Genomic DNA, 338 nt, shown 5'->3' on the forward strand with positions numbered 1-338 from the left:
AAAAATGTTTCTGATGAAACCCACTGTAACAGTGAGAATCAGCCATTTGTGTGTTTACATGTGTTTTTCATTTACATAATCAATAGAATGCCATCATTTCGATTTCATTTCAGCAAATTGACTTACAAAACTTTTGTTTCCTTTATTTCAAGGCTACTCAAATATAGTGATCATTTCAAATCTACCTTAAATAATTAAGGTATAATTGAAACCTTTAAACAACTTTTACAGCAAATTCTCTTGATATTGTACCTTAAGTTTTAAAATAAACGGTACATATTTGTACCTTTTGACCCTCAAAAAGGTCCATATATGTTCCTTGAGGTCCAACAATGAGC

The sequence above is a fragment of the Etheostoma spectabile genome, chromosome 16 (genome assembly GCF_008692095.1).
Source record: "Etheostoma spectabile isolate EspeVRDwgs_2016 chromosome 16, UIUC_Espe_1.0, whole genome shotgun sequence".
Taxonomy (NCBI): domain Eukaryota; kingdom Metazoa; phylum Chordata; class Actinopteri; order Perciformes; family Percidae; genus Etheostoma; species Etheostoma spectabile.